At 36.6% G+C, this 24,598-nt stretch overlaps 1 protein-coding gene across 2 annotated transcripts in view; it reads left to right on the top strand.

Moving 5' to 3' along the window:
• The first annotated feature begins 6,743 nt into the window (after window positions 1–6,743).
• The window catches only part of FUT9 (fucosyltransferase 9), a 196,884-nt gene continuing 179,029 nt past the window's right edge, over window positions 6,744–24,598 (top strand). Inside the window, exons 1-2 of one of the 2 annotated variants that reach the window (XM_073893654.1) lie at window positions 6,744–6,993; window positions 7,395–7,639. The gene's annotated coding sequence lies outside the window, so the exon portion shown is untranslated. Of the gene's footprint in view, window positions 6,994–7,245; window positions 7,640–24,598 lie in introns of those variants that run through there. The other variant, XM_073893653.1, reaches the window with a different exon arrangement.

Consider the following 24,598-nt stretch of genomic DNA (forward strand, 5'->3'; position numbering starts at 1 on the left):
GTAAGACTGTTGAATCACAGACCTGTACCTCTGAAACAAATAATACATTATATGTTAAAAAAAAAAAAAAAGAAGAAGAAGAAGATAGCAGAAAGGGAAAAATGAAGGGGGGAAATCGGAGGGGGAGACGAACCATGAGAGACTATGGACTCTGAGAAACAAACTGAGGGTTCTAGAGGGGAGGGGGTGGGGGGATGGGTTAGCCTGGTGTTGGGTATTAAAGAGAGCACAGACTGCATGGAGCACTGGGTGTTATGCACAAACAATGAATCATGGAACAATATATCAAAAACTAATGATGTAATGTATGGTGATTAACATAATAAAGTAAAATAAAATAAATAAAATAAAATAAAACTAGAGGTGAAAAAAAACTGCTCTAAAATATAATCCATTGAGAGAGAGAATGTACTCATATAGTACTATTATATTCAAATTATGTTTAAGGAGATCATTTGCAGTACACTCAGAATCTGTAAATTGATTTTAATGTTTACCAGGATTTTAATAATTATACAACAGGAACAGAGAACCTAAAAATAATTATGAAAATCTTGAGGAAAAGGGACAAAAGATGAGAACACAACATTAATAAATTCACACAGAAATTTATTATTCAAGAAAATGAAAATAAGAATTATATTACTATCACAAGCATAGTCATATTTTAATATCTTATGAAAGCTGACAAACACACAGATAACATTTATGAAGGGCTCACTGTATTCCAGGCATTCTTATTAAAGATTTTGTATGCCATAACTCTTTAAATCATTGTAAAAATTTCCATAAAGTGGGTACTGATGTTTTATTTCCTTTTATAGATGAGGAAAGTGATGAAATATGTTAATAGCTCTTCTAGTATAGAAAATTCCCTTACATTCTTGGATAGAACACACACATGCTTGGGTCATGACATTGTGTGGTTTTAATGTGTTGCTAGGGTTTATTTGTTCATATTTTAACTAGAATTTTCCATCAATGCTTAGTCTATAAGGAGTATATGATATTTAATCTTTAATATCTTTATGTATTATCTGTACTTGTGAACTCTCATGAATTAAAAGTACTAAGATTCCTGCTAATAGTGGGCTTCAGGCTATCTTCTTGCACATATCATAATATCTGATGTAATTATGTTGATGCTATACTATTTGGTACATAGATATTCATAATCGTTTTGCATGCATAAGAAGGTGCCTATTACTATAATCATAAAATATTCTTCATTTTGTTTAACATGTTTTTGGTTTGTATGATACCTTGTTTTTGATTATGATTGCAATTCCTGCTTACTTTTTGTATGACTTTGCTGATATATGTTTGTCTGTCCTTACTTTTTAAACATTCTGAGTTTCCTTGTTATAGATATAAAATGCGAAATTCTATTTTGTTTGTAATCCAATCTAAAAATCCTATTTTTATCATGGAAAATGAGATAATTCTATTTACATTTGCTATATGAAGGATATGTTTGCTCTTTGTTCTGCCATATTGTTTTGTGTTATGTTTTTATCTTTTAACTTTGTAAAGTTTCTTCCCTCTTATGTCTATTTTCTTTTATTTATTTCTCTGTGTATTCTCAATATTTATGGTTTTTATTTTGTTCTTTGTTACTTTTGTAATTATTCCTTTACAAGTTAACTGCATTTTTTATAGACTATTTGTTAGTTTGCTAAAATAATAATTTATTTTATACAATTTTATATAATTTATATAATTATATATATTTTATATAATCTACTACCTAATTTGTTTAATATTATCTTGATTATAGTTTGTCTTTGTGTTGTTAAATATGTTGGACTACTTGTTTAAGTGATGTCCTTTGACTCCTGGCCATTAAACAATCAGTGCCTTCATATCCCATCTCCTTTGCCTTTCTCAACCAAATTTTGTTTAGGTATATCATTTCTATATTGTCAGGGTCCATGAGATTTATATTCTATTATTTTGCTCTAATTCTCATATTCTCACCTTTCAGATCCATGATTAAATACACGTAGTGCTGACAATCAGTCCTTGATCCAGCATATCTCTTCCACTTATCTCCCAGAAAGTTAAATTCCATTCTGCATTCTGAAGACAGGTTCATATGAATAATATTCCCTTAGTTCTTGCATGTTCAAAACTGTGTGCACCTGTTATATCTGAAGGATTGTTTGGCTAAATAGAAAAAATCCTTAGTTCTCACTTATTTTCTCTGGTATCTGGTGGACTTTCCTCCACTGATACTGACTGACTCTATACTGCTATGAATGATGCAGTGAAGAATTCTGAGGCCACCCTCAATATTTTCCTTTATAAGTTACTGATTGTTTTTGCCTGCATGCCTAAAAGATTCTTTATTATATTTAAATTCTAGATACTGTACTAGGATATATCTTGATGGTGACAATTCTTGGGCAATTTTCTTAGTAATCATTGTGTCCTTTAAAAATGAAATTGCCTTTTATTATTATTTTTTTTTAAGTAAGCTCCAGGCCCACAGAGGGCTTGCATTCACAACCCCAAGATCAAGAGTTGCATGTTCTACTGACAGGTGCAACTTAAAAACAAAAAAAAAAAAGAGGCAAACTATGAAACAGACTCTTATCTATAGAGAACAAACTGAGGTTTGCTGGAAGGGAGGTTGGGGGGGCGTATAGGCTTAAAGAGGTGATGGGGATTAAGGAGAGCACTTGTGAATAGCACTGGGTGTTGTATGGAAGTGATGAATCACTAACTTCTACTCCTGAAACCAGTTTTACATTGTATGTTAACTAACTGGAATTTAAATAAGAACTTGAAAAAGAAAAAAATGAAATTGCAGGTCTTCATTCATTTAAGAATGTTGCTTTCTTTAATAATATATTTAAATATTTGTGCTTTTCTGGTATTTCTTTTTCTTCTTCAGTGTCTCTATGTATGTGCTGGATTAAATTTGCTAATCTTCTACATCTTCCATATACTTTCTCATCCCATTCATCTCTATTTCCAGTTCATTTTGCCAACCTTTCTCGTTTCTGTCCTCGTTCCCTTACTGTGTTTACCTCAGGGTATATTTTACCTTGTAATGCTTCCATATTCACTCTCAATTTGTAATGGGTTTATTTTTAGTTCCACTTCTTTTCCGGGTTTTGCCAGCTTTGGGTTATCAGCTCCTACTGTCTCCTCAATCATCCCCAAGTTCTTGTATTTGTGTCTTATAGTTTTCATTCACAGAAGCAATTCCTTTACTGTGCCCTTATGAAAATTCATGGCAAAATGTTAGGACAAATTTTTCAACTTCTCCATGGCAACACTGTTATGGTATGTGTTCTCCAACAATTGTTACACTTTGATGCTCCTCTGAAAGTCTTTTCCTATATTATTTTTGTATTGATACTGTGCCCGTTCTTTTTTTATTACTCATAATTAACTGAGTTAAATTTTTCTCCTCTAGGTTCCTGAGAAGAAAAGAGGAGAAAATAGCCATCTGAGACTTACAAATGTTCTGCTTCTCTGCTGCTGAAGAGATAGACCGCTTTTCGGAAATATCACTCCTCTGTTTCATTTGTGTGTAGCCCTCCATTTCTTCGCACAAGACGTACACAAGAGGGCTCTTATCATCAGCCCCACTCACTCCAGTTCCCACACTGATTTCTGTAAAGAAGATGCATAGGTTTGGCAAGTCAAGATGAGCAATTCCCTAGCAGGAAGCATACATTTCTTGGCTTTTGCGAGATTAGCCATGAGTGAGCTCTGTCTACACTTGCCACACTTCTTCCTTTCTTCCTTTCGCAGCTGTAGCCCAGTTTCAGTTTCTCAATTCACTGTTGCAACCAAGGGAAAGAGCTTTTGCACTTCAGAGTGAAACTCTCACTTTCAGGAATGATATTTTTATCAATGCTTTCTAAGATTAGTTAACATTGTGCTCACTATCTGCTATTCTTCTCCTTACATCCTCTTCTTCAACTTCTAGTTGATCTCAGCAGTTCAGGCATCTTGAACACCCTTTTGGAAACTGCAGATTATCTATCCCCTGATTTTGCTGAAATTAGAATTTGCAGATTTTGTTTGTTTGTTTTACTTCTCCTTGTTGTTTTGGTATGTGCTTCAGAAAGAGAAAGGGAAAATTGCTGATTTTTGTCATCATCATTCTAGAATCTGTCCATGTATTCTGCAGTACTAATCATATGTATTACATGGTACATATATAATTTTTCAGAAGTCTCCACAACCTCAAAGACATTTATTACTCTCTATTTTCCCCACCAATAAAAGCAGATATTTATTTTTTAAAGTTGAGGCTCATGAAAATGTTCACTGGCCTGAAAAAGTTCTATTATTTCCCTTTACTACAACAGATGTTATTTTTTTCCCCTAACCCCTCTTTCTCATTTTTTTCAACAACTAATTTAAGAACTGGCTACAAGCAGAGCTGAATAATCTGTATTCCTTTATGCCTAATTTTGTTAATGCCTATAATTTAATTAATAAATATTTCTTCTTTGGGCTTGAAATTTATCATCATCATCATCATCACCACCATCACAAACATCTTTCCTAGTGACAAAGCACTTTTATTGGATCATTAGACTCTAAGCTTCCAAAGGCCACAGTTACCAATTTTCCATCGGGGTATCCATATCCACTGTGGTATCTCCAGGGCCTAAAATGGTGCCTGCCCACAAGCAGTGGTTATTAAACACATGTGTTCAATAAACAGATGAATGGTATTTCCTTTGCTAACTAGTCTCTGGTACAGAGTGCAATAGTTGTTCAAAGATAGGGTTTTCAATATTTCTGATTTCAGAAAATTGCAATGTAAGAATTTCTTTTCAAGTAAGTAAATGCAATGGGTCAGTGTTTAAAATGATGCTTTTTATTTTATTTATTTATTTGGCTTCCCATGTTGTAAAGAAGAACACAGTGCACAATACTGTGGATGTAGAAGAGGGAAGGAATATAAAAGGGAGAGCATGCTGTGGTAGGAGGTGACAGGAAAGTTTTTACCCAACCTGAGAACATAAATTGCAATCCAAGTCCTCCAGCAGGAGAACTGGAATGCCATGCTATCTTTTTTCACCTCTTCTTAACTCTGGTGGGCCAAGTGGTTAGGGAGGAGTTAAAAGTTGTCTTGCTGTGCTCTAAATGTCATCCCTTCTCTTTGCCTGGCTTTAAGGCATTTTTGTTTCCATGGTTTTTTGTCTTTTTCCAACCAAAAAATGAGACTATACAGATACTGCTATTACAGTTTCATAATCAAATGTAGGAGGACAATAACAAAAATTCTCAAAGGTGCATTACCTTAGTAGAGGAGGTTAAGGAATATCTTAAACAGGGATGAGAAAATGGAGATTCAATTTCTGGTAATCACTCTCTGACCAAGTAGCCACTGGGATTTGAAAAATTTACTGCTCATGTCTGTAATATAGACACTACTGAGAACTCTTACAGTCAAATGAGGTGTAGGTCCTCACCCACTACTTTCTTCCTATGGTCTTCTTTGAAAGTACAGCATATGGTGAATTTGCATGGTGCAACACTGAGCATCTGGAGACAGTAACACATGCCTTTTAAAGCTGAGGTGTATTAGAGGATTTTCATATCTGTTGTTCCCTTAATGAGGAGGTGCTTCTCTTATTCAGATTATTAGGTAGATGTGAAACCAAATACTTTCATTAGCAGATGTGCTCCACAGGAAAGATTCTAGAAAGTTAACAATATCCTGACCATCTAGTAATATGTTATTACCAACACTGTTTTTTTCTCATGTGAATATATATGGGAAGAGCTAGAGGTTTTTCATCAATTTGGGTGTATGCCTTATTGCATTAAAAATGTTTCTGCACACTGAGAGTATTTTAAATACTGAGAGTATTTTAATATGGGTACATTTGTTACATAAGACATATTTAGGTAAAATAAAGTGCCTAACTTACTTACACTAAAGGATAAGATCATTTAGGCTTTTAAAAAAGGACTTAAGTAACTGAAAAACTACTAAAATTAGGCACACACGCACACTATCAAAAACTGTGTCCAATGTGCTCATGGGGAGTAATTCGATCACTTTAAATGTTGTTATTTGAGGAGAGATGTACTAGGCTATTTTTCTAGTCATATGTTTTACACACAAAATTTACTTTGCTTTCTGCTTACCCTCAACTACCACGTGAAGATTATGAAACAAAATTATGGTTCATGGAAATCAGTTAACAATGTCCCAGTTGTTTTATACTTACTAAATGTGTGGATTCTCACCCCTTGGATCTTGTGAATGTACAAGGCCCTGACTACAGTATCTATTTTCACGTGAGTCTTTGTAGTTTACGAATAAGCAAGACTGACTCACATTCTAACAGAGCAAAGAAAATCTACAATAGGAAAGCGAGGCCAACACTAGGAAAATTTGGGTAAAAACGAAATGCTCTGCAATAAAAATATTGAGAAATATTTCGATTAAAGGAAGTCTTGTGCCGGTTTTCGTTTTGTTTTGTTTTGTTTTGTTTGCTTGTTTGTTTGTTTGTTTTAGGACTTTAGGGAAAGGAAGGAAAACCAAGGCAGAAGATAATGAACTGCCCCTGTGCCCTTTACACTTAACAACCTTCCTAGATCACTGAGAACATTATTCCAGGCAACCAGGTCATAAGATTTTTTTTCTTTTTTTCTTTCTCCCTCCCTCCCTCCCTCCCTCCCTCCCTCCCTTCCTTCCTTCCTTCCTTTTTAACCTCGTTAGCTAGTCAACCCCGGCGGCAAGCACACACGGCCACCCTTAACCAGGAACAGCTCCAAGGACCTGGCGATGGTTGCCTGCATTGAGCTCCCTGCCGGCGCCTTCTGGCCGGACACCCTGTGCCAAAGAGCGCCCAGGAAGCAAACTGCAGTAGGGGCACGACACAGATGTCATGGATGCACATGCAATATCATAATCTGACCAGAAAGGGAAGAGAGGGAGAGCAACGGCCCGCAGATCCCTGCCGGAAAGCCCCGGCAATGGAGCCGGCGGCGGTGTGTGTGCGCGCACAGGTGCTTCAGGCCGGTGGCGCGGAGAGCTGTCGCGGCCGCCTCTGGGGCTCAGCACTCTCACCAGCGCGCAGAAGCCCCGGCTCCAGCCGAGCCTGGGTAACCCCCAGCCTGAGCTACGCGAGGAAGAGCCCAAGGAAAGGGCGCGAAGGGGGAAGGAGGGGAGGGGAGGAGAGGTGGGGGGCGGGGGAGTGACCCATCTCCTCATCTAGCGTTTCTCCTACCCGAGCTTTTCTGGTGGGAACCTTTGCTGAGCTCGTGCGCGCCTCCCTCCCCTCCTCCTCTCCGCTCTGGGTGATCGTCTCCCCTTCTCCCCTCGCTCTCCCCCATCCTCCCCTCTTTCCCTCCCTCCTTCCCTGCCGCGTGCCTCCTCCCCTCCCCCTCGGCTCCCTCCCCTCCCGCAGCAGCAGCAGTAGCCGCTTCAGCGGAGCCGGAGATGGGCAGAGAGCGCGCGCGGCGCAGCAGCTCCGGATCCACAGCCCTCCCCGCCCGCAGCTCCCTGCGCCCCCGCCGCCGCTGTCGCCTCCTCGGTGTCCCCAGGCTCCAGTCCCGCGCCTAGGACAGCGCCGCCACCGCAGCCCGGCCTTGCCTGCCGCCTGCGCTGCGCAACCCTCGCGCGCGCCCGGATGGCGCTTTCCTCCCAGGACCGGTGAGTAGCCTGGAGAGCGCGGGGGTCGGGCATCCCAGGCTGGGCGCTGAGTGAACATCCCTAGCTTTAGGAGGTACCACAAACCACCTGCTGTGATTCCTCAACCTCGAGGCAGGGGGTCTCGGGAGGGCGCTGCTCCGTGGTTCCCGAGGGGCTGTTTGATTTCAACTCTACCTGCCGGCAACCTGAACCCCTCTCCCTCCCTGCCGGGGACTGCAGCCGGCGCCTCGCGGTCCCGCCTCACCTTCCAGCTCCCGAGCTCCCACACTAGCAGTGGCAGTGGATGGCCCTGACCCTCCCGTCACCCCAAACGGGGTCTTCTCTGCCCTCATGGTCCCCGCGTTTCTCTCTTCTGATTTCCCGCTTCTGCCAGCTGGCAAACGCCCCCCCATCTGCCACCCTTCAACCGGTCTCGCTCCGACAAAAAAAGCCTTCGCCACAAAGTCAGCCCCTGACCCACCTTCCCTCCTTTTACAAAGCCTGGCTCTCGAGCCCCACTGTCCCGCGGTATTCTTTCGCAGAGCCAATGGTCCACCCGGTGAATTCTGACCTCATTCCCTAGACACGATGCTGCCTCTTCTCTGTCTGCTTTTCTGACAGTCACCTCAGGAAACTGGCACAGACACGCGGTGATCCTGGCTTGTGTACAGTTACTTTGTGTGTTTCTCAGCACCTGGGTTGTTTAGGGTATGATCAAGCATGAAAACAGAAAGACAAAAAACAAAACAAACAAACAAAAAACCCACCACCACCACCACCAACAACAACAACAAAAAACACACCCCAAACCTTTTGCGACTAAACTTTTTGTCACTGTTGTTTTAAAGAGCACACCTTTTTACGCTGCTCGGATTTATTCTATTCAGTTTTAAAGGCCTCTTAGCTGACATAGGGAACGCCCCTGTTTTACTTGTTTTCTCTGGAATCGGTCTTGGTTCCAGGTTGAGAACCATGCACCTGACTGGGTGATGAATCTTCTTCAGCAACAGCACTATCTAAAGCTCAGCAACTCTTGAGGATAAGAAGCTTTTCCTTGAAGGAGAGGAGAGTGGCACCAAACTCACTCTTTAAAATCTTTGAATTTGCAGTAAGCCAAAGCCCTTATTTTTTTTTTATAGATTTAATGGCTAAGAGAGGGATATAGTAGGATCAGAAACGTGTACTAAAAAGCTCCTGCACGTTCTCAGTGCTGGCGTTGTGTAGTATCTTAACATCCAGTCTTTCTGTAGAAGTTTTCTTAGGGCAGCTGCCCTTTCTTCTGAAACCATGTTTAACGTTTTAGTCTTTCTAGTTGGCTTGAGAGAAAACAGGGAGTTGTGTTCAATGAATGAATATGAGCAAGGGAGATGAAGGAATGAATGAGCACAGGGAGAGATTATCTAAATACTAAAACTTGTATTCCCGATTCCCTGTGTATTGCAATCTTAAAAAACAAAATTGCTCACACCAATTTATGATTTAGTTTTTTAAAGAAGTGATGAAAATATATTATTTTCAGCATATTTTACTCTAACAGGACCATTTGTCATAGGGCTTGTGCTATAACTCAAGCAGATAAGAGTATTCAGAAATAAATGTCAAAACTTTAAAAGGTGCCCATTTGAGTATGTAGTGTGTGAATATAAATTTCCTGGTAATATTATTATCATTTTAACTAATTTTGAAGAAATAAGAATTAAATTGGCTTTCTTGCTCTCACAGTTGATGCAGAGAGACGCATGTTTCCTCACCTTAAACTAGCAAGTCTCTGCCTACACAAGAAATAGGAGAAAGTTGAGCAATTATTTCGAGAATTTGTCTAGTGAGGATTGCCTTGAAATCTTGCCTTATTCAATGTCAAGAATTTTTTTATTTTGTTTTAATTCAAGCTGTATTCGAGCCTTTATTTCTCTTTTCTTGTGACATAGGCAAAAATGCAGTGAGCAAGTCACTGACAAGGGATGGTTTCAAGTAAATGTGAAGAGCTGCATCTAAAGTCAGGAGAAGCTATGAGTAATGACTTTATTGTTGGTTTTCTAAATTTGGAAATTTTAGTTATTTAAACTTAATGCTTGACTAAGAATAATATTCAAAACCAAGTATTTAAACTTACAATGACTGCAAATATATACATGTGGTCATATGAGGTGGATAGATAGTAGGTATGAGTTATGAGCTGAATCAAAAGGTCATTTTTTTTCTCTAAATCCTTTTACCCTTGGGATAACAGTGGATGCTTACTGTATGCAATATGTCCAACACCAATGAATCTGTATTGGAAAAGATACATCCTAATTGAACAAAAAGCAAAGCAAGGAGCAATGTTGATTTTGATCAGTTATTGCCCATATTTGTGTAAATGATAAATGCAAGCGATATATGCTAACATAATTCTAATTAATGTCAAATTCTAGACAATGTGAGAAATGTCTCAACATACGTTTTGTGAGGATGTATGCTTATATACATGCAATATTAAAATAGCCTCAGAATTGTCTATGAAAATGCAAATAATTAATCTGCCATAAATTATGGCAGGAATTCTGGTTAAGAACTCTTGATGAACTGGAACTCAAGATCTACCTAAGTTTGATGTCATTGTCATTATGCAAAGCAGCTAAATGTAACACTTGCCGGAGACAAGGCACACCAATACTTAAATGGCATATCTTTGAATATCATTAAGTTAAATCTTATAATGCTCACTATTATGTGCCACCTAGAGGATGTTATGGATCTATATTAAATGTTTACAATAGTAAAGAGAGATTAAATATTGGTAAAGAGAAATTTAAAAATGTGGAAATGATATATAGATTATTTCACCAATAGATTGTATTAGTTGAGACCTATTATGTGAAACCATCTTTTGGCTTGTGTGTGTGGTGATGTTGGGTGGTGATGTGCTAAGGAAGAGAACGCAGGCAAGAAGGGAGAGATAAAGGATAAAAAACAATGAATAATTGCTTAAATATTTTACTCAAGTTCAAGTAACTGAATACAAGTTCTATTATTTTGGTATTTGGGATAACAGCTTTTTTCCAACTTTGATTTTAAGAAATGTTTCTTTAATTACAGCAATAAAAAACATTTTTTTTAAAGAAGTGGCTCATTTATTTTATTCAGTAAAATCAGGAGATTATAGGCAAACTGTTTTATGTAAATTAATTGACCTAAGTAAAATTCTAGACAAGCTTAAAAACAAAACCTTGAAAGAAGGAAAACACACATATTCATACACACCTAAAATTACAGTGTTAAATAGAGAGCCAGGTGATTTAGAATTTTATGAAGGCAAGAATATTCTGTTGAGGGATAACTACATAAAATACTTTCATAGCTTAATATATACATCGCATAATTTTCTATTTACATTTCTGGGTGTATTATTCAATTTTATGGATTTTTGCATTTTTATTTACAATTCACAAGGATCTGTATATTATTAAATGCCTCAAATTTTATGGATTCAAAAGAATCCTCATATTTTATTTGTAAATATCAAATTACTACATCAACGTTTACAAATGGCTTTGCTTTCCACCCTTATTCCAAAGGGGAAGAGAATATTTAACAACAAATTCTCAAAGAACAAATAAGTAAAATTAATATTTCAAAACTAGCATCATGATTTAACCAAAGTTTGATAGTGATTTCAAAGTTATACTCTCATAAGATCAAATAAACAATTGAAATTCTTGCAGAAAAGAAATATTTAGATTTAAATAGGAATATTTAGCTTCTGTGATTTTACATGTGACCATGTGAGATAGACTTTTATTCATGTAGCTGCAAATAGAATGTTTGGCATTCTTAATAGAAGGAATCACAGAATGTAGATATCGATTAGAGGATGTAGGGAGCATTCCATTCCCATCATTTTACTGTATCTTACCCAAGGTTCTTAAATAGTTAATAGAAACAGAATTAGAATCCAGGTCTCTTGACTCCATGCTGTATGTCTTTCCATAAAATAAAAATAAATTTTCCTTCTTATTTTATTTTAAGAAAGTAATAAGGGAAAAATCAGTTTGAGTATCAATGAAAGCTAAAAGTTAAATGAAATGAAAATCTGTGTTTCTTCAGGGAATGCCCCGTCCTGTCACCATCATAGTTGAAAGCAATATTTTTCTGCTCAGTCTTTTCCAGCTTCAGGTTAAAGCTTGGGAAATGTTTTGAAAATTTAACTGTTACTGGCTTATTTACCTAAACATATTTTTGTTAAGCATTTTTGTTTAATTTTCATCATAAATTCTTCACCCATATAGGTTTCTTTCATGGTAATCATATGTCCTGGACACTTTCATTTTACCTTTTAATAGACAGTTTGTTGAAAAATGTCCCTAAAAACAGATTTTGGCTTCTGTAAGTAAAACTGGGGAAATCAACTTGTAGTTTTATCTCTGTATATTCAGTCTTTTTGTTATCACAGAGGAAGTTTATGCATCCACACACAAGCTTTTTGTTTTTGTTTTGTTTTATTTGTCACTGTAGCCTGTGAATAGCTCAGATGGTCAGGGAAGATAAATTTGTTTCACAAAGTTCCAAGTGTGCAACTGAAAATCCTGGCACTTTGAGCGTTCTCTTCACTGATGGCCAGATAGATCAGTGAAAGTGAATGACTCAATCAATGGGGAACCATCATCATTACCGGTAAAAGGTAAACTTTCCAAATGTATTCTTGGTGATGGTGGCTTATCAGGGCCATCTCACCTAGGAAAAACAACATGGTAATATAGATTGATTTCTCAATTACTTTATCTGGAAGAATACTGCCTTGTCTAGGTGTGTCTAGGTTGACTGAAGTTAGGGGAACCTGTGACTTCAGACTCCTGTTTGTCTGGTTCAAAGGCTGAGGGGAAAGCCTTAGCTTAGGAAATGGCCTTCTTTAACCAACTAAGACATAGATTTAGCTGGAAGAATCATTACATCTCTAAGGCTCCCAAAGCCTAATTTCTTTGGAATGTAATTCAGCCTCTTCTTATTGAGGGACTACTACATGGCAAGAACTGAAGTGGTGACTACAGACACAGGATGAATGTGATGTGGGTTCTGACCTCAAACAGCTTACAGTATAGCTGGAGAGACAGATAAGAACAAACAGAAAGGAACAATAGGACACCAGCTTGCTATAATCTAGGGCAGCCACCATGTTACTGAACAAGGATGTCCAAAGAAAAAAATCAAAAAAGCTACAACTTAGTCTTAATATGCCTTGCCAAAATTGATGGAGGTTTGCCATAACTAAATCTTGGCACAAAAATAATCTCTGTCCTTAAAAATGCATGTTTCCATTGCTTCCCATATTAATTTTACTCTGACAAAGATTTTTGTTTTGATAATGCAGGAACCTATTATTGTGAACTAATATAGATAGCCCCATGCTAATGAAGCCAATCGTTGATTCCACCTTCATAGGTCATAGGGTAATTTTTTAAAAGAAATGTAGCTAAATATATACATTTAACATGAATTTGAAATATCAAGTTTGTCTTTTAAGAAACTTAAATCTTCAAGGAATATTCCAAGGGAAATGTACAAAAGAGGGAAGAAATGATGGAGACAGTGAACAATATATGTAATATGGGTTAAACAATAAAAGTTTACAAACTGCTTTAGCAAAATAAATTTAAAGAGGTAATTTTAAATTTCCGTATCTTATTTACTCTAATAATGAACATCTATTGAGCAGGTATGACTGTGTGATACAAGGGGACATGGGACATGGGGCTGTTAGTGATAATGATGGCTTTGTGCTTTGACTGTAGGAGACAACTGGCTATTTCAAGACCCATAAAGCGTCTGAGATTTTTACTCTCTAAGCATGAATAATTGATCCTAGACCTTGTTTTGGAGGAACTACATGAGGGCAGTCAATCTAACTTGTCCTATTTGTCCATGTCAATAGCCTGGTGGCATTTGTCTGCCCCACTGTAAGCAATACTTACAGAAATGGGAGTGGAAAAAACAGCCAGAGGTGTTGACAGGTATTTACATAGGAAATGCAGAACCTGGGGCCATCCCCTGCTATTTCTAATACATTTCCTTGCTAATATTAAGGGAAATAAGGAATATAGATCAAATCATGGTCAGAGCTGTCTGGCGGGGGATGGAAGATTCAGCAGAGTTAAATTTAGGACCCTTGTAACTGTTTGGGAAAGCCATTTTTTCATGTAAAACTGAGATGCCCCAGGAGCCAGACAAGCTGAGAGCTTGAATGTACCATTTCCATTTGATAAAAAATGTCTATAGAACCCTTTCTCACAGTGTTAGTCACTGAGTCTGAGTTGACTCACCCCAAAATGATATGTTCCCTCCATGTTAGGGAGGTGACCAGTCCAAAACCTCAAGGGGGGCCTGCAAGTAGAACTTGTCTGCCTTTTCCAGAGGCTTCTGTTAGCAATATTGTTAGTCACAGAGACCCATATCTCACAGATTTATTAGAGATGTGGGACTTCAAATGTAGAGAGCAGCCCACAGCTTGCTTGACAACTTCCAACACGGAGTATGCATTTAGGCCTCAGTTAAAGGATGCCAATTTTTGGATTAGCTGATATGAAAGTCCAAACAGAATATCCAAGTGAAGTACATACTATCTCTAATGCCCACAGATTCCAGTAAGATTCTGAACACCTTTCCTGTTGGTTGGGAATTGAATAAACAGAAGTATTCTTTGACTGCCAGAGGGATTGAATATTACAAATCTGCCTATACAGTCCCAAGAAATTTTGACAAGCAGAGCCCTGAGTTCTGTCAGGGTTTATCAGCCACTTTAGTATATGTGATATCACAGTCAAGACATTGCTAATGGAAACTTCTGACTTTGTCATAAACAGGATATCATTACAGAATTAAAGATTTGTACAATAGAGCATAGAGGCACTCATACTGCCCACCTACTAATGGCAAATGGCAGAGGAATTTAGCTATCCCTGGAGATAACCTGTTGGAACATGGGAAGTTACTACAAATGTATATTCATTGTCATGACACATGAATGTAAGTTCAACATTGTCCTCAGGGGCTAGTGGGATAGAAAAGAAGGCATTGATACAGACCAGTGTAATACAGCAAATGTTTAGTCTGTGCAGTGGATTCAGTTACATGAGCAGTTGGTGATAATCCATTCTAAGCCTCCAATTCTGTCTTTTTCATTATCCATATTGAGCTGTTGTGTTAAGATACTGCATCTCTTACTACCCATGTTGTCTTCAGGTCTGTAATCAGGGCTGTGATTTCCTTTACTCCTCCTGGGATTTTATACTGGTTTTGTTGGACAGAAAGAAGACCGGGAAATGATTTGCGTATTCCGTTAACACTTCTCTCCATATGGCCTTTCCCAATTGTGACAATCTTCTCAGGTGCTATGGATGATGAAATATAAGCATATAACACATTAATTTTTACCATACAATCAGAGATAGAAACAACAAAAATAGTACATTAAATTGGTCCCAAATTCTATCCACAAGGTCATGTTAGCTTGCCTTTTCCATTGTGAACTCTGCCTTAATGCCATTAGCTAAATCTGAGTGTTTATAGATCCAGGTAAGAAAGTGACTTGAGGCTTCATATCCAACACATCTATATAAGTTTGATTTCCCCTTCCATTTGAAATTTTCTAGCATACTCAGGTGGATGCATATGTCCTTTGATCCCTCTTGGGGATAGAGATAACTTGTTTCTCTTTAAATCGTAGGTCAAAGTAGAGGGACAGAGAGGAATCAGGGAGCAGGAAAGGAGAGAGCCTTCATATGTATTTTTAGTTTCAAGTGCTGTGAAAATGGCTCATGGCATAACCAAATGAATTTTGAATATTTTTGGTCCTTCCAATACTTTGTATGTGGTGGAGCAAGGTCCTCATGGCTGACACCATCTATTTCAGCCTTAAAAATCCCTGGACTCAGAAACCACAGCCATACTGATATTTTGCCAGTGAACCTCTGGTTGACTCAATCTTGGCTCACACAGTGGTGACCTTTAAGGACTCCATATTACTCTGGGGCATTAGCTGCCCTGTTGTCTAGATAACACCTCATAAGTTTTTAATGGTTTTAACATCAGGGCTGGGGGAGTTTTCCTGCACAGTGGTGGTGACATCAAGTATTTATCTAGATTTGCTTGGGTCTCTTTCTTTTTCTTTCTTTTTTTTTTTTCTTTGTGTCTCTTTCTAATTCTCCAGTAGATCAACTTCACCAGAATTCTAAACTCCTTCCAGTGCAGTAAGAGTTCAGATACTAGTCAAAGCTTCATCTATGGTTTCCCAAAGGAGTTTCTCTATCCCTGCAAAATCTCCCCAAGAAAGCTAAAACTCCCTCATAGCAACTAGAACCCACTGTAAAAGAAAAAAAAAAATGCTGAGCAATTTTACTGTTACTTTTAAATGGATATATTTGGCATGATAAAATGAAGGAGAGGTATAGTCTTAAGACAACCTACTACCTGCCATTATTCCTCAATTAACAATGTTCTCCATGCCTCCTTCTTTCTCATGTGAACCAAAGTTCTAATGATTCACCTGAATACTGTTGTGGAATCCTTCCTTTCATACTCAATATGTGTGTGCATCCCTCTATTGTCTAAAAAAGGAAACAATCTTCTGCCTACCCAGTACAAATCTTAGTATTAATTGTAACTAGTGCTGCAGATCAGAAGCTGGCCACCAGATTGGCAAGGAAGTCTTTCCACCTAGAGGAGAATTGACAACAGAACAGCATTTTGCCATCTGTATTTTACCTAGTTCCTGTTACTTAGCTTACCCAACCTCCTTAATTCACAGGCAAAACAGTGGAGGACCATTATTGCCCAGCTGATTATATAATTTGCTACTGATTCCCATAGACCTCCCTCAGATCCCATTAATGGACCTGCAAGACCCTCATCCTTTCTTTTCAAGAAAGAAAACCATGTCTGTCAACATCCCATCCTTATTACCAAAATTATCAAAAACCCTGAAGAGTTTGAGATGCTAGTCTTACTTCAAACTGACATGAAAACCTGCCACAGATTCATGGATGCTAGCAGAAGACATTAGGGTCAGAGATGAAGGACAATTTATTATTCACAGCAATACCAGTAGCAAGGGTTTCAGCATTTTTGCAGTGGTTGCTTAAAGCCCTAGTTTCCATAGGTAACACAGAGCAAACTAGATGATACTTAAATACTACAAGAAAGGGATCCTGAACTCAAGGAATGCAAATCTTTTATAATGGATGATAAGTATGCCTCCCTTTACTCTAGAAGGAGATTCTAGTTTTATCTTCCAAGGTTATTTGCTTTACAAACATCTTTTAAAAATAGTTCAGAACAAAAGCAGCCAGTGCTTCTCTCATAAGTTGTGCAGCAATGTGAGAGACCCTTGGGAAATTGTCTCCTAACAATGACAGATTTCAACAAATGCTTGTTTTGATAAGCTCTTTATCTGTGGTATGATATATGTTCATCCTTGCTACTTCCTAATGATGGAGTGCTTTAAACAGGTACAACCTGAGATTAATGAATCTCTCACTAAGACAGAAACTAAAAAAGTAATTTTTAAAGCAAATACATTGTATTTAAAATGCAACATTAGACTCTTAATTAGTTGCTCCTGACTCTATGGGCTATGGTCTATAGACTAGATAGCTATAAAGTGTAAAGAACTGAGCATTTCTATGTCAGGAAGTTGAAAATTTGATCCCAAACTACAGGATATAAGAAATGTCTATTTTATGTAATTATAGTAGATCATAAATAAAAATCATTAAATAAAAATGGTGTATATGCATGTTTTCCCACAGACTTAATGCTTCTCTAATACTTTACAGTTTGAGGGGTACCTAAACTTTTCCAAATAATCAGAGGATGAAGGCTCATTGCTGTTTTATTTTGCTTAATTGTAGACTGTTTCTTCAAGATTGAGCATAGTTGTCATTTTCTCTAATATGCATCTGCATTCCCCCAGGCTGGGACACATGCCTTTCTTTGCATTGGTATAATGCCCAGGCTTGTCTGTACCATATTATGACTTTATGACATCACATTGGCATGATATATTTATATGCATTTCCCCCACTGGATTACTCTGAAGCTGGTTGCTTATTAATCTTCAAAACCCTGTGTATAGCTTCCCAATTGATGCATGGCGGGTCAATATTTATGGAGGTGAACAAAAGGTAAAAAAGTCCATTAACATTGAACTTACTATTGGAAATTTTAGAGAGTTATCTCCCATAAGGCATCTGAATGGAAGACGTGTAGAATATTTGAGTGGGAATAATCCTGGAGTTCTTAATGGCTATTGGTTTAGTTATAGCCATGTTAAACATCCAAATATTGATGCTTCTTCTGAGTTTTGTGACATCCTGAAGCATTTAAAATTATTTCATATTTATTGTGAAAACTCAAAATTTTGTAGTTTGTATACTTTTAGAAATTGATGGGAGCATCACAAAATATAATGCAAGTCCTTGTTTAATTATCAAAGTTTGGGTGTCATTGATTATATTATCCAGGACAGATTTCTCTTCTAACCTTCAGATAGAAATTTCAAAGCCTTGATTTTTCCCCTTTATCAAAAGGTTAGACTAAAGATGAACATACCTCCTTTCAGCCTTTGCCCTGATGCACAGATGCTCTTTTTTCGTTTCTTTGTCATAGTTTTTTTTTTCTCTTATGTTCAGATTTCTGCTGCTCATTCATGCCTACCTTTGCATTTTCTGTCACTGCCCCACCCCAATCCCTAGTGTTATAACCAACGCTGCCAATCCTGAAGTCTGCTGCACTTCTCTCTTGCTTTTTTTCTACAATTTTTCAATTTATTTTGCATCCTATTGCTTACTCATGTTATAAAAACAAAAACCTTTCTCTAAGGGACAGCTGCCTTCTGTGCCATGAACGTGAAGCATCAAATGAAATGACGGGCTCTCTGGTTCTTGTTCTATGTTTGTTGGTTGTTCATGGGCTGAATGCAACTTCATTTTAATTCAGGGGCTGTGATTTTCTGATTTTGTTCCAGAGCCATTTTGGAAATTTAAGAATTCTAAATTATTGAATTTTGATTAACCAAATTTTTACTATTTTCCTCATAGTAAACAGGCCTTAGGTGACAGTTTTGTCTCTATGTTACCTTGTTACATTGATGAATACTTCAGAACCAATGAACTATATGTGTTACTTAGGAAAATAAAAAGGTTGGAATGAATTAAATAAAAGACAAAGTTTAATGCGAAGCATGGAAGGTCAGGAAATGACTTTAGGTTGTTTGAAGCATGACAATGGTGAGCTTGAACAAACAAAGGAAAATATGAAGATACTGAATAACAGGAGAACCTGAAAACAATGTAGACAGGAGAGGGACAAAGAAGCAAATTATAGACTGATAAAGACAAATATTTGCCAATGCTATAAAAGGGGCCCAATAGAAACACTGCATTATACAGGAAAAGCGTATATCTATAATCAGACAAAACAGGGTTTATATTCCCATCTGACTATTTACTAGCTAAGAGACCAAAGTCAAATTTCTTAGTATCTCCTACATTCTTTTTCCTATTACGTAAAAATTTTGTAGAAAAAGAATGTAGAATAAGGTAATATGTAGAAATCCCTAAAACACGGGTTGGCATTATAAATTCTCATTCAATAAATGTTATGTTTTTTCCATACTTAATAATTTGAAAAGACATAATCATTTCAGTTTGTAACAAATGAAACAAGTGTACTTTCCAATTAGATAATTAGCAAGTGACATTCATTCTTATGGCCACTGGGAGAATTTTGGATTTTTCAGAATAGTATATAGTAATGCAGGAAGCAGCATATAACAAGCACTGAAGAACAAATTAAAATCATACTTTTTATGATAATATTAAGTGGATACTTGGAAAATAAATTCTGTACTTTAATTATTATTTGGTTAGTGTGGTGTAAAACTTTCCCCCAAGAATTAAAACTCGTGAAGAGAAGGATTCTTGTTCTATCTTGGCTGAACAAAGCTCAGAAGAGTATATATCCCACCCTAACAATAAAAAAAAAAAAATCAGGTGAACTACAAAATCATAACTTTTCTTGAACCCCTCAGAAAGCTGAGTTTATGATGCAAACAAATATCCAGATTTGCTAACCCATGGGTAGATCCCTCCATGAAGAAATAGGTCATGGGGATGTTATGTGTGGCAGAGAATAAAAGAACATCTGGTCACCATACGAGTGGCTAAAAAGAAATCAGCTAAAATTTTGACAAATTGATAAAGGCTAAATGTGAGCTAGAATGACAACATAGGACCTCTGTAACCTCTGACACAAGGGGACTTTGAACTCACCAGTGCCTTCATGTGGACCTCCTTCAGGTGCTTATAAGAAATATTAGAAGCAGGGTAGAATACAAGATGGAGCTTCCCTCATTAGAGTAGGTACGGAGTAGAAGATTGGCCACCATTGTAGGTAAAGCAAAAACCCCACCCCCTCCAAAGCCCCAGCTTCCATCCTAAGCAGTTCTAGAGGACTTTGAAGTCTTTGGTCCACTGAGCATCAATTCCTAACTAGATAACTAGATAAGTTCAATGTCCCAAACTAATAGGCTTAGCATAGAAGAGGTATGACCTATGTCCAGGTGTAAATAATTTTCATTGGTTTCAACTGTTTTACACCTGATTTTTGGCATTTAATAACAAATGACAAACTACACAAAAATGCAAGGAAAAAAGAAACCATTGTCTAGAGTCAAAGCAATGGAGAAAGCCAGATTTAAAGATGGCCCAGTGTTGGACTTATCAGACAGAGACTTTTAATATAACTATTGTTAATGTGTGAAAGGGCCTAATGGAACAGGTGGAACAGTATGCATTAACAGAGAATTTTAGCAGAAAAATGAAAACTATAGGATAGATTCAAATGAAGATGCTAGAAATAAAAGAAAATGTTATCACAGATCACAGATTCCTTCAATGTGCTTATTAATTGACTCAGTTTATCTCACAGAAAAAAAATCTGTAAACTTGAAGACAGGTCATTAGATATTAGACAAACTGAAAAGGAAAACAAAAACCAAACAAACAATAACAGAAACAAAAAGAGTAAAAGGAAAACAAAAACAAAAAAATCAGAATAGAACATCCAAGAGTTCTGAGACAATACCAAATGGTGTACTATAATGTAATTCTAGAAAAAAAGAGAGAGAGGGAACGAAGCAAAAGAAATATTTAAAGACATAGAAGAAACTTTCTTTTAAAAACAGGCAAGATTTTTCCTGAAAATTTTTAAAAAATAATGAAAGTCATCAAATTACATATCCAAGAAGTCAAGAAAACTCCAAACAAGATAACTATGCAAACAAAGTACACATATATTAAAAAAAGATTTTTCATATGGTACAATAAAATACCAGACAGAAACATGGACCTACATAAAAACATGAAGAGCTTCAGTAATGGTAAAAATAAAGTTAAATATCAAAGATTTTTAAAAGTTTTAATTTCTCTAAGAGATAATTGACTGTTCATAATACAATAAAGACAATATATTGGGGGTTTGTAATTCATATTAAAGTAGAGTATATGTCAATGATACCTCAAAAATTATACAGAGTACAATAATGATTATTTCACTTATTTTTAATTCCTTGCCATTTGAACATTTGTACATGTATGTAAACAGATAATTTATGCAAATACATTTTGCATTATTCCAAAGTGTTGATATACGTTATTTCATTTGACCTTTATAATAGGTCAAACTATACCTCCATGTAGAGTTGGGGTGGCTGCCTTCTAAGAATAAAACCTAGTACAACAACATGGCCTTTTAAAAGATTATCTACCCCTACCAACTGTACATTACTTACTTAACAGATAGTGTATCCTCAGATGGTACTATAGAATATTTGTACCCTAGTAACTTGACAGGAAGTATAACTTTGACCCCATTTCATCTCGTATTCATTCAAAGCTTAGTTATGTGAATTAGCATTTTTTGGAGAATTGACTCTTGCCTCAGGGTCCAAAATTTAGCTAATCCCAGTTGCTAAGCCCACAATGTAAATGAATAAAGTGGGTCTGGGTAAGACACAGCGTCACAAGGGAAAGTGGAGTAATGGAAGTGATTGATTGACATCCTGGAGACAAAGGTGCGACTCAAAGCATGTTTTGAAGACCCAGACTGTTTTGCAAAGTGTTTCTTATGGGCCCATGAGAAAAACAGAAACTGAAAGGAAGCATTTAGAGAATTTTATGGCAAGTTGGAATTAATTTATAATTGTTCAGTATAACAAAAGAAAATATAGGTTTGTATTTTTAAATCTTGTCTTAATTTCTTTTTTTCTAGTAATGTATTTGTAATGATATTTTAAAAACTGATTCATGAAGGATAGGATATTTAAAAACAAAACTAGTGCTTCATTGCAGTTAGTTTGAGAGGCACTGATCCCTAGTCATTACAACTAATGAAATAAAAATAATTAGACAAATGCAACAGATCTGTAGCCAAACTTGGCCTATGGTTTTCCACTTTCTAATCCTGCCTTTTGATGTTTTAAATTCAAAACCTATGCGTCAGGAGTGCATTGTTCTCACCTCTTCCAGAACTGATCTCACAGAACATAATGCTTTGCCATTATGTTTTCAGTCTACATTGAACCCTATAAAACATATTGTTGAATGTAAAATAAGGATATTATTTAAAAATCCAGTTCACTACATCACACAGGGTTATCTATGATGATCTGCAAGAGAACTATTTCTCACACTTTTTCAGAGGAGTCATACTGATTTTATTACTGACCGTATTGAATGAACAATTCTGTCTTTCAGTGGTTTCTAGGAAGTCCAGAGTTAAGTGTATATCCCTGATAACTGTAAAGAGGTTTATGGCCTATATTTTTAAATTATATTACTTAATTTATAAATGATCTTGCTTTACTTCATGTCTCTTAACCTGCTCTGTCAGTATTTTTTTTTCTCATAATACATTTAAATTTGTAGCAAAGTAAGGTGCAACTAGAAAGTACTAGGGGAAAAAAAAAAGAAAGGAAGGAAGAAATTAGATACTCTGATATGATTATATATTGTATATTAAATATCTGAATGTGTCCTTGTTACCTAGTTGAAAAGATTCTGTGAAAAATATCTTGGAAATTTCAAGGTTTAAAATAAATGTAGCAAGAAGAAATTTACTATAACTTTCTATATGTAAAAGCAGGCAATAAAATTTATCCATGTTTCCTCCACTCAGTAGCACCTGTTCCAAAATGGGTATGAAAACTGGGAATCATTTCCTTATTATCTACATGCTCATGTGGTCTCATAGTATTTCAGGTTCCTGATTTAAGCCAGGCCCTGTCTGTAGGCAGACCATGTAACTGGAGAGATAACAGCATCCTACTGAGATAATATGCTTTTATTCCTAATGACAACCTGAGGAGTAGATGAACAGTACATATTTTTATTGTAATTGTTAGAAAACTTCAGGCCAGATTTGCATCCTGTTCAACTCAGCATGACAATTTTGTGATTCCCAGAAAGAAGTTTCTATGCTGCTAACCAGGAAAAGAATCCAACTATTAAGAACAATTACCACGTGGTTTTCAGCTCTCTACAGTGGGATTTGAAAATCTGTATAATTAATTATACTTTATGCAAATAAAAAGTTTAAAAAGTAAGCCACTCTGCTAGTGAGAGTATGAAAAATATTGAAAGCCCATTTTTTTATGAGAGGTTTCATAACCATTGCTAAAACTTTGTTCTGTAATTTCTAATATAGTGTGTTGAATATCATGGAAGAAAAAGTAATTATAACACTTTTTAGTTTACATGACCTCACCTTTAAGACTCATTGAAAACCTCTTGATCACTAATTAAAGCTACTAAACAGTGGACTTCTACTGAAAGGAGCATTTTTTTTTGGCTGGCGGGACCAAGCCATCTCTAAAATAGGGTATAGCAATTCACCGATGGAATAAAAATTGCTTATAAAAGAAAATGACTCCTCATTCAATTGATACAGCGGGGTCCAGAAAACATATGAGTCACAATGAATAACCTACCCTGGAAATTGTCCAAATCCCTGGAAAACTGTCCAAGGTCAATTTCTCTTCATCAAAATTATTCTCCTGAAGCACACAAAAAGTTTATTGACATAAACTAGGCCAGAATATATTAGATCAAGTGTAGAAAGTACATTTTTTAAACCAAACAATTATACAGATGAGTTATTTACTTTCTCAAATTTGTTTGTCTTCTGATATGCCTAATATAAATACACATATAGATACTCAAATACACACACGTTTATACATACTTATGTGCATACCAACACAAACTGCCAAATATGTAAGTATATATACAAATACACACACATGCAAATGCAATACACATGCATACACTTGTAAATATATTTACATATAAACACACACTTAGGTAAATATATACACAAATGCATAGACACACATATATGCATGTCTAATTCCTTTAAATATTCTAAATTCAGAAAATGTCAATGCCTAAATTTGCTATAAAGAAACACAAAGACTTTCAAGTAGGGAGAGAAAATCTTAGGGCAAAGGAGAAGACAAAGATAAACCCTATACAGAGCTCAATGAGCAGGATAAATCTGATTTCTGGTTCTAGTATTTTTCCAGTATTTTCTTATTTCCTTTTTTTTCTTTTGCTCTTTTTTTGTTTTTTTTGAAGTGGTGAGAGGCAGAGACAGAGAGAGAGAGAGAATCTTAATCAGGCTCCATGCCCAGTGCAGAGCCCCATGGGGACTCGATTTCACAACCCTGATATCATGACCTGAGCCAAAATCAAGAGTCAGACACTTAACCAACCGAGCCACCCAGAAACCCCAGTATTTTCTTATTTCTAGCTTAGTTCTTGATTTTTGTGGATTCCTCCTGTTCTTTAGTTCCTTTCTCAAGTACATCAGCCCTCAGAATGAAGCAGGCCAAGGAGTAAAGGCAATCTCTGCATCTACGTGGGTATGGGTAGAAATATATCATCATAACTA

Source organism: Callorhinus ursinus, unplaced genomic scaffold (genome assembly GCF_003265705.2).
Source record: "Callorhinus ursinus isolate GAN/ISIS: 27379988/994484 unplaced genomic scaffold, GSC_fseal_2.0 scaffold6, whole genome shotgun sequence".
NCBI lineage: Eukaryota > Metazoa > Chordata > Mammalia > Carnivora > Otariidae > Callorhinus > Callorhinus ursinus.